General features: G+C 35.5%; 1 protein-coding gene across 4 annotated transcripts in view; it reads right to left on the bottom strand.

Annotated features, from left to right (window-relative positions):
• LOC129266162 (serine/arginine repetitive matrix protein 2-like) overlaps positions 1 to 9,657 on the bottom strand; it is a 29,022-nt gene extending 19,365 nt beyond the window's left edge. For 3 of the 4 annotated variants that reach the window (XM_064104055.1, XM_064104056.1, XM_054904006.2), the window contains exon 1: positions 9,495 to 9,639. The gene's annotated coding sequence lies outside the window, so the exon portion shown is untranslated. Of the gene's footprint in view, positions 1 to 9,494 lie in introns of all 4 variants that reach the window. The other variant, XR_010294520.1, reaches the window with a different exon arrangement.
• Between the last annotated feature and the right edge of the window lie 5,827 nt (positions 9,658 to 15,484).

Raw genomic sequence — 15,484 nt, 5'->3', positions numbered from 1 at the left:
CTTTCTCTCCTTGTATATTGCTGTTATTTTTATATTTTTTCTCACATTTTAAATGTTCCAAATAAATACATGTAAATGATGATAATGATAATAATGAAATGATTATGATGATGATAACAACAATAATAATAATGGTCATAATAATAATAATAATAACAATAATTATAATAATAACAATGATAATGTAATAATAGTGATAATAATAAAGGGCAGGTCCAAGCTATTTGACTTGTGACGTACGGGACATTTAGAGATTTTAAAGTTGTATAACATAAAAAATAAATGCACAACAGAGAATCTTTTCTGGATTTGGAACCTGGCCAGTTGTGCCCTCTTTATTCAGTAAAAAAATTATTGATCTACAATTCTATTAACGATGTAATATTTCAATTAATATGCGCTGTAACGTACGGGACCAGAAAAAAGCTGATAATGATTTTTTTTTTGAAAAAAAGTTTGTCATTAAAACTCTGTGAATTGGAATAAGCTGGAAATCTCTCATTATCATGTTTTCATCTTGTATCTTATCAAGTTTCATTAGCCATGAATGAAATGATAGAACTCATTGTTGTTATTATGTAATAGCTCGAAATATAAACATCCGCGCAGTGACGTACGGGACATGTGACGTATGGGACATTTGTCCATGTGTAAAACGAATGGGGAAAGTGAAATTTCATCAAAATTTATAATTAACTTGATTTAAAACCAGAGTAAGTTAAGTTTTACATGGATTATCATGATTGATATATATTTCTTTTAAAATAGTACATGTATACAATGAAACAAACATAGCAAACACATTACAACCTTATAAATATTATGAAAGATGTCTTGCAAATAATTGCCTGTGTTAAACGAATGGGGAAAGTGAAATTTCATAAAAATTTATAATTAACTGGATGTAAACCAAAGTATAGTATTAAAGTTTTACATGGATTATTATGATTGATATATATTGCTATTATAGTATATGATGAAACAAACATAGCAAACTTTTTATGACCTTATAATTATGAAAGATTTAATTAATAACATAAGACATATATGTTAACAAGTATGTTAATATGCACCTTTGTTATTTATTACAAATCATAACTTTATGACCACCCTTTTACCAATATTCAACCACTGATATAGAATCATTTATCTCAATTTACTTTATCTCTGCTTCTACATGTAATTGAAAAATAACCCTAAGTAGAATTACATAGAAATCCTATGTATAAAGTATGGTATGTCCCGTACGTCACAAAGCTTAATTAGCTGATATAATTAAACATGAAATTAATTAAGTAAATTCACATCAATTTGTGGATGTATAGTACTATAAATTAGAACTATCCAAAGTGTGAAGAAAACTGTTCAACTTTTTCTTAATTAGAATCTAAAAAAACATATGCTAAATTGTGACGTACGGGACACTGCCTATTGGGCACCAGATAATTTACTTAAATTTTCAAAATCATTTTTTTTTCAAATGTTTGCATTAACTTAGCACTACAAGTCCCCACATAAATATTTGCAAATATATGAGTTGCATTATCTGCCGATCAAAAACTGTGATGTCCCGTATGTCACGCTAATTAATGATTTCTTGGAATCGTGACCTTGGCATTCATTAACTTTACGTTTTCAGAAGAAAAAAAATATACTGCAAAAAACTTCAGAGTATAAGCTTTAAAATGACATACAATATGTTAGATTTAGGCAAAGATTTAATTTTGGCTTCAGAGGGGACAATAGCTTGGACCTGCCCTAAAGCTAACAACAATAATTTAACAATAATAATGATAAGTTAAAAATAACACCAAAAACAATATAGTAATAAAAAAAATCTCCTGCAATGCAGCGTTATTAATGATTATAAATTAATCAAATGATTCAATAAAATCTTGAAGTGACAAGGGTACCGGTACACATCCACATTCCTACATGTACACCCCCTCCACGCCCTACAATAGAGCTGAAGTAAAAAAAACATCAATAGATTTTCGGACAAGCCCTAAGAGGTCCAGTTTACACAATGGGCTCATAACTAGCTCGCAATCAATAAATCTTTTCATAGAAGCAGATCAATATCTCCAAGGATTTCAAGACAAAACTTCTAACAGCAATTTACAAGTACATGCATACAGTGCCTCCAACACAAATGTACATGTACAATCCTACATGCAGCATGTCAAAGCTTTTCTGGAAGCTGCATTGTTAACATGCTGACTGGGAGCATGTACACGTAGAGCTCATCTACAGCCAGATTGTCTACTAACCATTTTGTCCCATTGCTATTTGTCTATTTTCTTTTAAGGCTATGCCCATTTCCATCTAAAATTCAATTGGTCTGGCATCCCTCAGTGTAAATTAGACTTAAGGGGAATTAAAATGATATCACATGTAGATGAAGTGTTGTGTACAACAGAGCAATTAGCTTAGACCAAATACATTCAAATCCATTCAAATCAACAATTTTCTGGGGTGGACTTGACCGTTAAAAAACACATACATGTACATAGACGTTTATAAACTTCGGGGACTATTCTGCAAAATTTATATAATGAAAATTCATTCAAATGGGGGAGAGCAATCGGTAATTTTTATCATAAAATGCAAAGAAGCCTGAAAAAAAAAAAAAACTATAATGCAGATTCAGATACATGTGGTGACGCAACATTTGTTCCTGCGACATTTCAGTCTTGCATCCTAAGGGTTAGAGTTAGGATTGTAAAAGAATTTTGATTTATTTTGGTTTTGGTTTTTTTTTAAATGTGCTTTACAGTTCATACATGTAGGAATTTTGCTATATGCATAGAATCAGAATTTTCTTGGTAGTTTATGCATCAAATATAAAGCTCCAATTCATTTGATTCAATATAGCAGCAGTGCTGACTTTGAAAATGACAAAAATAATTATTCACAAACAACACCATTCATGTAATAACAAGTGGAATGCCTCTGACGGTCTCACCTGCATCACGCGATTCAATATAGCAGCAGTGCTGATTTTGAAAACTACTATAACTCGCAAGATGTTCAGTGATACTTGATTACTCTTATTTAAACGTTTTATGAACTAGACCAATACACTTTACAGAGATATGATGGTAATTCAACAAATACCCCCAACGTGGCCAAAGTTCATTGACCTTACATGGCCTTTGACCTTGATCATGTGACCTGAAACTCGCACAGGATGTTCAGTGATACTTGATTACTCTTATGTCCAAGTTTCACGAGTCAGATCCATAAACTTTCACAGTTATGATGGTAATTCAACAGATACCCCCATTATGGCCAAAGTTCATTGACCTTTGACCTTGGTCATGTGACCTAAAATGCGCACAGGATGTTCAGTGATACTTGATTACTCTTATGTCCAAGTTTTATGAACTAGACCAACACACTTTCAAAGTTATGATGGTAATTCAACAAATAATGACGTGAAACTCATGCAGGATGTTTAGTGATACTTGATAAATTTACCTTATATGTATAAGTTTCATGAACTACAGTAGGTCCATATATTTTCTAAGTTATGATGACATTTCAAAAACTTAACCTTAGGTTAAGATTTTGATGTTGATTCCCCCAACATGGTCTAAGTCCATTGACCCTAAATGACCTTTGACCTTGGTCATGTGACATGAAACTCAGGCGGGACGTTCAGTAATACTTGATTAACCTTATGGCTAAGTTTCATGAACTAGGTCCATATACCGGTACTTTCTAAGTTATGCTGTCATTTCAAAAACGTAACCTCACGTTAAGATTTGGTGTTGACGCCGCCGCTGCCGTCGGAAAAGCGGCGCCTATAGTCTCACTCTGCTATGCAGGTGAGACAATAATATACTACTATGTTCGTTGACCCTAAATGGCATTTGACCTTGGCCAAGTGACCTAAGACTTACAGTGCAAGATGAGCAATGATACTGGATTACCCCTACATGTATGTCCACATTTCACTACAGTATAAAGTTATGATAGCAATTCAACAATTATCCACAACATGGCCAAAGTTAAATGACCTCTGACGATGTTCATGTGACCTGAAACTCGCACAGGATGTTCACTGATTCTTGATCACTCTGATGTCCAAGTTCTATGAACTAGATCCATAAACATTCAAAGTTATGGTGGTAATCCAACAAATACCCCCAACATGACCAAAGTTCATTGACGCTACATGACCTTTGACCTCGGTCATGTGATCTGAAACTCACACAGGATGTTGAGTGATACTTAATTACACTTATATCCAAGTTTCATGAACTAGATCCATTAACTTTCAAAGTTAAAGTTACGATGGTAATTCAACAAATACCCCCTAAGTTCATTGACCTCAAATGACCTTTGACCTTGGTCATGCGACCTGAAACTGGCATAAGATGTTCAGTGATACTTGATAACTCTTTTTATGAACTAGATGTACAGTAACTCAAAAAACATTCAAAGTTACGATGGAAATTCAACAAATACCCCAAAATGCCTAAAGTTCATTGACCCTAAATGACCTTTAACCTTCGTCATGTGACCTGAAATCAACACATGAAATTCATTAATACTTGATTACCCTTATGTCCAAGTTTCATGAAATAGGTCCATAAGTTATTATGTCATTTCAAAACCTTACACTGCCACCGCTGTCATCTGAAAAGCGGCGCTAATAGTCTCGCTCTGCTACATGTTGATGTGCAAGACAAGCCAAAAATCTTTTGGTTTTTATAATATATGGGCCAAAAACTCAAGTCGAACAAGCGAAGCACAGCAATGACAGCATGGTTTCAATTGTATGGCTAGCAATCAGCACAACTATAGACTAGCGCCAGCATTTTCCATGACAAACTTAAAAGCCCAGATAGGAGCATAAAAGCCATTACCCATCACCAAAAAAGTCTAGATCTAGATCTGAAGTTCCTTAAAAAATAACTTGGTAGCGTGGACAAGTAAGATTTCGATAATCATTTCTACAAAAATGCAAAATGATTTTAATATTGATATCATTATTACAACATGCTACATATATTTTCAATAACAATATCTTATTTTTTTACCATTTCTGCCAGCAGGAAATGATTTTGGGCAAGCCGAAGAACTCGCCCGCTTTCATCTTTATTTCATACACCCTGTACAGTAATCTTTGGTGGGTTTAGAAATGCCCAAATGTTTAATTTTTCAAATTAGGAAAACTTTGTCTTCGAAGTTTATAGGGGGTCCTTTTCTTAGACTTGCCCTTTGCCAAACCTTCTTTATGTAAAGCAGTTTGATATTATTAACATTTTTTTTTATAGGGGGGGTCATACATTGTACGATTGATATTAATAGAAATAAATGCCCGATCAGAAGCTTTTGAATGTCATGTGAGACCTCTCACTTGATTGAACCTCCACTTCTTTGGAGATTCCTGGGCAGGTGTTCATGTAAGTATCAATTGACTATTAAACTTGAAGTAAATTACTTAGCATTTTGCTTTGCTAAGCAAAATGCTTATCCTATTCAATTCACTTCAAAGTATTTTTTAAGTCAACTTTAGGCAAAATACTTCCTAATAATGTTACGTCATAAAGCCCAAGCCAAATGAATGAGCTATATAGGCTATGTATCCTGCTGAGCTGGGCACATTGTTGACTTCGGTCTTCACAATGCACGACACAAGCAAGACACAAGCCAGGTGGGTGGCTGTCTTAAAACATGTACATGTACATGTATATTGTTAAGCAAAATACTTTTAAAATCAAGCCATACATGTAGAACTGAATACCAAAGATGGATAAAGTATTACTCTGGCAAAATTTATATCGAATAAAATCAGCTTACTACCTTTCTGAAAAATAGCGAATTTTGATGACAAACAGATTGGGATCAGTCAGGGTCTTCTTTAATCACCGTCAGCTACAGCTGAGCCGATGGACGCGCCAGCAAATTCGCTGGAACGTTCGTACGCTCAGATGTGCACTGCGCTGATGGTGATCAAGCGATCAAAGAAGAAACTGGCTGATCCTGATCTATTTGTCATCAAAATTCCCTTATTTTCCGCCATATTTTTCGGAAAGGTGGTAAGCTGAATGTATTTAGCATATCTTTATAATTTCTTGTGTTTTGCCACACGTCAAAAAGCAAAATTTAGGAATAATCGAGAAGGGTGCAAAAGCCCCCCCCATCTACATAGACGCTGTACATACATGTAGTTAAGCGGTGGTTGTTTGCTTCACTACTACGAGCCCAATGGCTGTCATCGGTCTATTGACAGAGGGGATACCCCGAAGCTAGACGAAGTGTTGGCGGAGCGTATCCCTGACAGAAATAGACCTATTTATCGGTCTAAATCTAAATTAGTCCCTATATCTTGTTTGAGATTTATTTGGTGAATCAATTTTGTAATATTTTTTTTTTACATTGTGAAAGTGGCCGGTATTTTATAGATGGCAAATATAGCGATCTTCAACGCTTATATATAAGCGTCGAAATTTGTAGCCATCTCCTTGTATTAGTCTATAATATACGACGTGTCAAATTGTAGCGAACTAGTTCGCTATTTCCAGATCTCCTCTATATATATATATACGAGGGGGAATTGTAGCGAACTAGTTCGATATTTTCCAGATCTCCTCTATATATATATATACGAGGGGGAATTGTAGCGAACTAGTTCGCTATTTTCTAGATCTCCTCTATATACAAACGACGGGAAATTGTAGCGAACTAGTTCGCTAATTTTCGGATCTCCTCGATATATATACACGAGGGGGAATTGTAGCGAACTAGTTCGCTATTTTCCAGATCTCCTCTAGATACATACTACGGGATTTGTAGCGAACTAGTTCGCTATTTTTCGGATTTCCTCTATATATATATACGACGGGAAATTGTAGCGAACTAGTTCGCTATTTTCCAGATCTCCTCTATATATATATACGACGGGAAATTGTAGCGAACTAGTTCGCTATTTTTCGGATCTCTTCTTTTGTAGCGAACTAGTTCGCTATTTTTCGGATCTCCTCGATATATACACGAGGGGGAATTGTAGCGAACTAGTTCGCTATTTTCCAGATCTCCTCTAGATACATACTACGGGATTTGTTCGCTATTTTTCGGATTTCCTCTCCCTATATATACGACGGGAAATCATAGCGAACTAGTTCGCTATTTTCCAGATCTCCTCTTTATATATATACGACGGGAAATTATAGCGAACTAGTTCGCTATTTTTCGGATCTCTTCTTTTGTAGCGAACTAGTTCGCTATTTTTTGGATCTCCTCTTTATATATACGACGGAAAATTGTAGCGAACTAGTTTGCTATTTTTCGGATCTCCTCTATAAAATTTTATACACGAGGAGGAATTAGTGAACTAGTTCGCTATTTTTCTAATCTTTATATATACAAGAGACGGAATTGTACATAGCGAACTAGTTCGCTACAATTCCCCCTCGTGTATATAATTTTATAGAGGAGATCCGAAAAGTAGCGAACTAGTTAGCTACAAATCCCGTCGTATGGATATAGAGGAGATCTGGAAAATAGCGAACTGGTTCGCTACAATTCCCCCTCGTATATATATATAGAGGAGATCTGGAAAATAGCGAACTAGTCTGCTACAATTTGACAATATGGCATCAATATATACAGCCAAAACCTGCAGATTTTCACTTTGAAGCCTTCACAATAATGTAAGCTTTGGAAAAAATGACAACTAGTTCGCTACAATTTCCCCCTCGTGTATATGAAGAGATCAGAAAAATTGCCAACTAGTTCGCTACAGTTTGCCATGTTTATATTTTAGAGAGGAGATGAGAAATGGCGAACTAGTTTGCAACAATTTCCTGTCGTATACATGTAGAGGAGATCCGAAAAATAGCGAACTAGTTTGCTACAATTCCCCCCTGGTGTATATATAGAGGAGATCAAAAAAAATAGCGAACTAGTTCGCTACAATGCCCCCTCGTATATAGTTCGCTACAAATCCCGTCGTATGTATATAGAGGAGATCTGGAAAATAGCGAACTAGTTCGCTACAATTCCCCTCGTGTATATATCGAGGAGATCCGAAAAATAGCGAACTAGTTCGCTACAATTTCCCGTCGTTTGTATATAGAGGAGATCTGGAAAATAGCGAACTAGTTCGCTACAATTCCCCTTGTGTATATATCGAGGAGATCCGAAAAATAGCGAACTAGTTCGCTACAATTTCCCGTCGTTTGTATATATAGAGGAGATCTGGAAATGGCGAACTAATTCGCTACAATTTGACACGTCGTATATTATAGACTAATACAAGGAGATGGCTACAAATTTCGACGCTTATATATAAGCGTTGAAGATCGCTATATTTGCCATCTTATTATTTCCCGAAAGTGGCAGAGTGGTCTTGATGAGCAGGGAAATGTGGGGTAGGCCTGGACAGATTAATTACAAAATTATAGACTAATTCCTCATTTGACTAATTAAACCTACATGTAGACTGATTTTTTTCAAACATTTTCTAATTTTTTTTGTCCTCCTCTTACACAGACGGATGACAGCCGCTGGGATCGCAATGGTGGAGCAAGCAAAATTTAGCCTTTTAGGAGTTATCGAGGACGGGTAAAAGCACACGCATACACAAATCTCGAATGCGGATGCTTCTGGCTGAAAATCAAGTTGCACAAGATTTGTCATGTTTTTGAGTTGCATTTGAATTGCAACTCTTTCTCTAGACTCTAGACCAAAAGCTTCGGTCTCTGTTATGTTGGTTGTTCAGCTGAACTCCATTGGCTTCACTCACCAAATACAGAGACCGAAGTTCTAACGCAATCTGTACAGGGGACTCAATGGCCATATGTTTATGTACTATGTTCGAATAAAACAGGGACTGAGGGAGGTGAAGTTGCGCAACAGCCGAGGTAAGTCACTGTTTTTGTTCCTTTTAACTCGATTTTTTCCCCGTTTTTTGGCAATTAATGCCAAGAGGGAATATTAATTTGCATGCCATTTCGGTCACATTAATTTTTAAAAGTTTGATTCATTGAAGACAAAAATTGAAGAGCCCCCGACGGGGGGAATTTGCATTATAAGTCCCCTAATGAGTAATGGTGGCTGCACGATTGACGGTCGATAGCGAGCCGTCTGTGTACGAGGATAAATTTAAAATAAAAAATAAAAAATTTAAAAACTCCTCGAAACAGACGGCTGCCAGTGCCAGCTGTCTAGGAATGGCCAGTATCTCTCTCTCTCACACATGTGCATGTGACTGATTTGGTCTTTCATTTTTCATTCTTACAAACTCTTACTGACCTCCGCTCGTGCTCCTCCCTCGCCCGCCTTCAGTGGTGGAGCTCCTCGAGTCGAGACACCGCGGTGTGGCAGCGGGAGCCTCGGCCTCGGCGGCCGCTTTTGCACTTGCAGCTGCCGCGGCGAAGCGATTGCACAGGCCACAGCGCAATCAACATACCTGACTACCCTCCGATTACACGCTAATTTGTCATTAAAAACAATGACATGAATTTATATTGAGACCTTACCATCACTGCAATCCAGTAAATATCTCCAAAAAGCTATTTCCAAATCGAAACATGACTTTTTTATGTATTACATCCATTTTCACATCGACTTTTTTCAGAGTGAAACCATTCCCATCATGCCTTACGATGTTGTTGTCACTTCATTAACATATTGTTGTTAGGCAACTTTGACCCCGCCCATTGTAAATGACAGGAAGTTCTAGGACGTAGTCGCCCTGCGATTACTCTACCACACAATTTATCGCCCTTGCAAATGAATTGATTGATTTTATTCGTCAAGAATATCACAGGAGATTACAATGAAATTGAAGAATACCTTGACAGGATAGCCCATGAAAGCCGAACGGCTTATTTCCAATGGGGTCCTATTGCTAGTATAAAATATTAATATATTGTAACAACAAAAAGTATCAACTACGACAAGAACTGGACTATGTTAAAAAAAAAAAAAATACGGCCATCAGTCAAATAATTTGCAAACACCTCAATCAAACAATAATCTACCTAATATATGAAACAAGATTATATTATTATATTTGAACATACCCTACATTATCTACAATACTAGAATACTGTTCTCGAATAGCTTCCAGTTTTAGGTGTTTCTTTACTCTTAAAGTGAGGAAAATTTTTAACAGCTTTTACTTGATTAATTAGGATCATTCCAAAATTGGATGCCATTTTAAAACTATTTCCTGTGTCCATCACGTTTTGGTAATATTATATTAAAATTACTTTTTCGAGTATCTTACCTATGGATATTTGATACACGGGTGAAATTATTTGCTATATAATGATTTAATGTATCCGAATATCTTATGCAGGTGGTGTAATACTATTGTTGTGATCTTTGATCTACATGAAGTAATCCTGCCTTTTCAAGTTCTTTACATCCGACATGTGATTTTGGCCCTATAATATTGATGTATCTTACAATCTTATTTTGAATTATTATAAGCTATTTCTTATCCGTCACACCCGGTCAAAACACTGGCGTATAGATCTATAAATAGGGTGGATTGGGGAACGCCCCTCAAAAAATAAGCACGACAAAAAAAAAGGAGAAAAGAAAAGGGAATGAGTAGAGTAATATTATTTTCTGAATATTCTATTTTTAAGAATATTTGATAGTTTTATCAAGAAAGGTCAAATGTTTCGCTCACTCACCTCGTTCTGTCGCATCTTTTAAAACTTTTGTTCCATCCTCAAAATTTTCGGCTTACTTCCCTTAACTTTAGAAATATTGTAAAAGTATCAAAATCATTGATACACCCTTAAAGGTTACGCAATAAAGTCGCGCCAAGCAAGTTGCCAGGAAATTACTATTAAAAAAATAAACTAAATTCTGGCAACTTTTTACGCGACGTCTTTCAATTCTCTCGGCCTACTTGAAAGCTATTTAATCTCCGTCGGAATTAGAAACATGAATGGTGTAAGCATGCGCGTGTCGCTACAATGTTTCGCCAAAATTTCTGTACACTTTTTGTTTGGGAGAGTCAAAGGATATTGAAATGGATAATTCAAATCTAAATCAGATCATTTTCGGGAGTTCTGAATCTGAAAGGCGATGAAGTAGATACTTCACTAAATATCTTGTCGTCATTTCCACAACTTTCACCCTCCTGTTCGTGTTTTGATTCAGTGCCCTTATAATCATTCCATTCCATGTTATGGGATTGGAGAAAGACGATAAAAATGGCAAAATTCTCTGACATCAGATTTGATTTCCCTTGCTCCTTATAAATGTGGCCATTACAATAAAGGTGAAAGATTTACGAATAGGCCTATAAAGAATCCACGTTTAGACTTTTGCATTAAACTTATTTTGTAAATTATTTATTTATTCAAGGAAATATGTTCTCTCGCAGGTTCCCTTTGCATTTCATTATGTTTTCCTATATTTTGTCTTAATATGAATATCGTTGTTAAAAATTTGTCTTCAAATAAATCAATCAATGAATTATATTTATGAGGACGGGTTATACTGAAAAGGGAGTAAAACCTAAATTCCTCTGCTACATACGTTAATTTGGTTGATGATCGACAGTGTCGTAATTATGAGCCAAAATAAAGTTGCGAGCGAACAGGCAAAAATTTCGACATATTTTGTACAAAAATCAAAATTCTCTGATAGATATTGACATAATACTGTTAGAAAAATTATATATACCACCTTTCCCTCTTTCCTTTACACTTTTTTTCTTGATCATGAACAATTTCCCCATCTGTAGGCCTACGCTCACGGTTGATGATGCAAATTTGTACTTAAGTGTTATTTACATTTGGAGTGGAAGTGATATTAGGGCCTTTTTACACGTGAATCTTAAATCATCATGGTAATGATGATTGCTCTTGTAAATCATGACTGTGATTAGTGTTCGTGATTGTAATCATGTTCTAGTTTGGGTTCACACGTGCTGATCGTCATTAGCATTATTTTCACTGGACTCATAATTCAAATTGCGATTTTTTTTTTACCGTGTGAAAGGGCGGTAAGTTGATTTTGATCTCGATGCCACGTTTTATCGGCCTTGGCCTTGCATGGCCAAAATCCGAGTCACTTACTGGCAAGTTCTTCTCCGACGGCCTCGTAACTCCCGGTTATCACAACAATCATCATCGACCTCCCTATTATCATGATTATCATCATGATCATCATCGCCACCACCACCATCATCATCATCTTCACCACCCCCACCACCACCATCATCAACATCATAATCATGATGGTAATCATCACTATCACCATCACCATCAGAACCACCACCACAACCACCATCATCAACATCATCATCATCACAATCATCATCATCATCACCAACACCATTGTCATCATCATCATCACCAACACCATCATCATCATTATCACCACCAACATCATTTTCATAGCCATCGAGCCACTTTTATCTGCATCATCGTCATCTTCAATATATATGTAATCCTATCAATCATCTGCATGCTATGATCTTGGTACACATCAAGAGATACAGATTTACTACTCCGGAAATGCTGGAAAAGATAGATTTGCTTAATCAAATTTAATAATGTAATCAAAGGAAATACTTCACACCAAGACCACCATGATCATGGTTTAAGTAATGAACACACAGAAAATAGAATAGAATAATTATGATAATGAATGGCCGAGTTTTCCATTTACCCTTTACACGATTTATTTTATACTTAGCTACTAAAAATTGATTCATCAATTCGAAAAGGACAAGCAAATTTTGTAAGAGGATTTAAGAAGAAGTGTCACACAATGTGATCATGATGTGTTCATCGTGTGTTCATGGTGTGTTCAAAATGTGTTCACAGTGTGTTCATATTGTGTTCATGGTGTGTTCAAAGCGTTAATAATGTGTTCACATTGTGTTCATGGTATGTTCATAATGTGTTCATGGGCCGTTCATCATGTGTTCATGGTTTTTTTCATAAGCTTTCACCACGTGTTCATGATGTGTTCATAAGTGTTCATGGTCATGATGGTGTGTTCACAATGCGTTCACGATGGTGTGTTCATGATGTGTTCATAGTGTGTTAATAGTGTTTTCGTAATGTGTTCATGGGGCGTTCAACATGTCTTCAAGGTGTGTTCATAGTGTGTTCAGGGTGTGCTTAAAATGTAATTGTCACAGTGTGTTAATGGGGCGTTCACCATGTCTTCATGGTGTGTTCACAATGTGTTCATGGTGTTTTCAAAATGCGTTCAAATAAAATTCTTAAACCCAACAGTGAAATGCCGATTTCCTCTGCTGGCTCCCATATATTTTTTGTATTTATAGTGTCATTTATTGTAAATTTAATGTATTTAAATGTTTAATTTTTTTACAAGAATTGGAAATATATAAATGAAATGAATAAATGAATGAAGATCATTTCAGATTGTGTTCCACACTGTGGGAAAAAAGGGCTGGGCTACTGACAACAAAGTTTACAATTCATGTCATACGGCAGCACTGCTGTCTTTGGTAAGCCATTAAAACGGAATTTGCAATGAAACTTGGCTTCTATTAAAGATAAACTTACCAGAATACAAGAAATGATTTGCTGAAAAGCACTGTAATTGTGGTAACTATTAAATAAAAACTGACTTTGTCCGGTAAAAAGCCTGACAGTTACTTACGCAATGTATATAACGTAATGGCATACTTGACATATACTTTATAAAGGCCCTGGTTGCAAAGTTTAGCATTGTCAAAATTTGGATATGGTTGTAGGAAATTAAGTTCTACTTTGTAAAAGTTTTCAATGTTAATCATTATTCATATTTATTGCGTTAATAATTGTTATTTATATCAATCATTATGCTATTTTGCTTATTTCTATAGTTGTTGAAAATGATTATATTTGTAAATACTTTTGTAATTGGAATGTGGAAATAAAATTAATAAAACCAAATCAAGAGCAATCATAAAAATATCCAAAGGTGATATATCAAGAAATGGTCAAGATTTTTTCTCTACATATGTATACTGAATAAGAAAATTTAAAAGAATCGTTATACATATAAAGTAAAAAAAGTCTAAGTTGATTATAGTAGCTCAATCAACCCATAGGTTTCAACCATTTTAAACCGATCTGAAAGAAAGTAAGTATTACGCAAAAGGATTTTCGGCGGGACACGTACGTGAACCGCCTATGTATCAACTCAGCGGAGCCCGCCATTATAAAAGCCCTCTCGCGGTAGGTCGCCTGGCAATCTTGTTAGCAACGCTTACGAGCATCGTCTTGCTCACTCTCCAAAATGTCTGCGATATTAAAATCCTAAAAACTCATGGAATCGTTAAAATTTAGTAAGGCTATGAATGTTTATCATTTACATTGACTATCGGTGTATCAACCCATATCGAATTTACAAGCAAGTGTGGGTAAGAAGGCGAATTACCAGTCATTTTGATGTGTGATACAATATGCCAAAATTTATGAAAATATAGCGTAAATTTTATGTAGCATTTCAAAACCCTTATTTTCAATATCTTCATAATTTTGTATTGTTTTAAAAAAACATTTTATTATATTTACTAGAATTTTCCCGAACTGATAACGTTGGTAGACTATTTTCTCCATCATTAATAAGAAAATGTCAGGCCTTCAAAATCAGGGCATTTTTTGCTATATTTTTAAAGAAAATCGTTAGATTCGAACTACTATAGCATTGTTCTCCCGACAAAGGGTTATCATCTCATAATGTAGTGTAAATGATACATAACATTAAATATTACGAGTGTAGCAATCAATGTTGGATAACAATTTTCACGATTAGTTTCGTAATGAAGAGAAAAATCAAGTTCATTAGTTAGCACGCGAGCCGCAGAATGATGAATTTTAGTGTGTGCAGACAGGGCTGATCGCAGAATGATAAATTTTAGTGTGTGCAGACAGGGCTGATCGCCCTGGCTGTCCGCTCAGATTATCCAGTCCGATACTGGAGTCGGGTGGTATATTTTACGTACCTCTCCCCTCGCGAAGACCACAGTGCAGTTTTAGTGTTTAATTTTGATACTCAATATATGAAAATAATAGTTTACCGATATCTAGAAACGCTTGGAATATACCTGACACATAAATTATTTCATTTTCGGTAATTAATATTTCTTTCCTTAACAGAAAATCAAACTGATGTCAAGAAGGTGTAACATTGACTGTATACTTAAACATTAAAACATTATCAAGGTTTAGGAAATATCGTGTTAAGTTTGCCCAATGTCATCAGTATCTCACGGTATATGTTAAACAGAAAATATAGAACAACTATATATTTTGTAAATTCCACAGCCGCCTCCACCATTATGGGACATAATTATAGAAGCCGATCTGCATGGCCGCCGAGGAGGGGGGGGGGCACTCAAATTATTTGTTAAAATCAAATAGCAATATTTAAAGAACTGCAATATGCCTATTACCAGGCTCTCGTGATTATAAATTATAATCATGGTGAGTTGGGGGAAGTAAAAAGGGTTGGATGAAATAGATTGGGGAGGGGTCAA

This window comes from Lytechinus pictus, chromosome 8, assembly GCF_037042905.1.
Source record: "Lytechinus pictus isolate F3 Inbred chromosome 8, Lp3.0, whole genome shotgun sequence".
Classification (NCBI taxonomy): Eukaryota; Metazoa; Echinodermata; class Echinoidea; order Temnopleuroida; family Toxopneustidae; genus Lytechinus; species Lytechinus pictus.
Note: the sequence above shows the minus strand (reverse complement) of the source record. Positions and strands in the feature narration are given on the sequence as shown.